At 28.1% G+C, this 680-nt stretch overlaps 1 long non-coding RNA gene across 1 annotated transcript in view; it reads right to left on the reverse strand.

Annotated features, from left to right (window-relative positions):
- Positions 1 to 6: 6 nt before the first annotated feature.
- The window catches only part of LOC104997104, a 3,054-nt gene continuing 2,380 nt past the window's right edge, over positions 7 to 680 (reverse strand). Inside the window, exon 3 of the long non-coding RNA XR_826296.1 lies at positions 7 to 230. This is a non-coding gene — a long non-coding RNA (uncharacterized LOC104997104). The remainder of the gene's footprint in view (positions 231 to 680) is intronic.

Genomic DNA, 680 nt, shown 5'->3' on the forward strand with positions numbered 1-680 from the left:
AAAAGGATGTGCAAAATTTCTTCTTAAACCAACACAAATGAAAAGTGTGAGGAGAATATTCTACCATTATAAAGAATAAATTGAAAACAGCAAAGGAGACCATCTTCATTCCAAAATCATCTACAAGGCACTAAGGGTAGGAAATGACAGGTAAAACAGAAGTGACTGAATAAAATTCCTCAGTCAGGTCGGAATATGGGATATTTTGGTAAGAATTCTATTAGTATTACCTGTAAAATAAAAATAAACAAGAATATATTGACAAAATTTTCATTTACTGTAACTTATACATAACCCAAAAAGTCTATAATCATTTCTCACAGGACTATGTTTTGGTCTTATACTATAAAGCAAGTGAAATATATAAAACAGTTACAAAAGGAACTTACCACAAGTTATTGTTAGATTGGCAATTAAACTGAAAAACATAATTACTTGCTATAGCTCATAGTTTTTATTATCTGATTTACAGTAACCGTTTAGTTAACAGAAAAGCAAACCCTATTATATTTTAATGTCTTTTCCATTTTCCCTTGGTTCCCTTTTTTTGTAGCAAAGTGGAAGGGATTAAATGGGAAGGATACAAATTTTATTAGAATCTCTAACAAAAATTTATTAGGATTAGGATTAGAAAAAAATACCTTCACTTATATTACATTTATATATTTTTCAATTAAAAC

This window comes from Bison bison, unplaced genomic scaffold (genome assembly GCF_000754665.1).
Source record: "Bison bison bison isolate TAMUID 2011002044 unplaced genomic scaffold, Bison_UMD1.0 scf7180017851863, whole genome shotgun sequence".
Taxonomy (NCBI): Eukaryota; Metazoa; Chordata; class Mammalia; order Artiodactyla; family Bovidae; genus Bison; species Bison bison.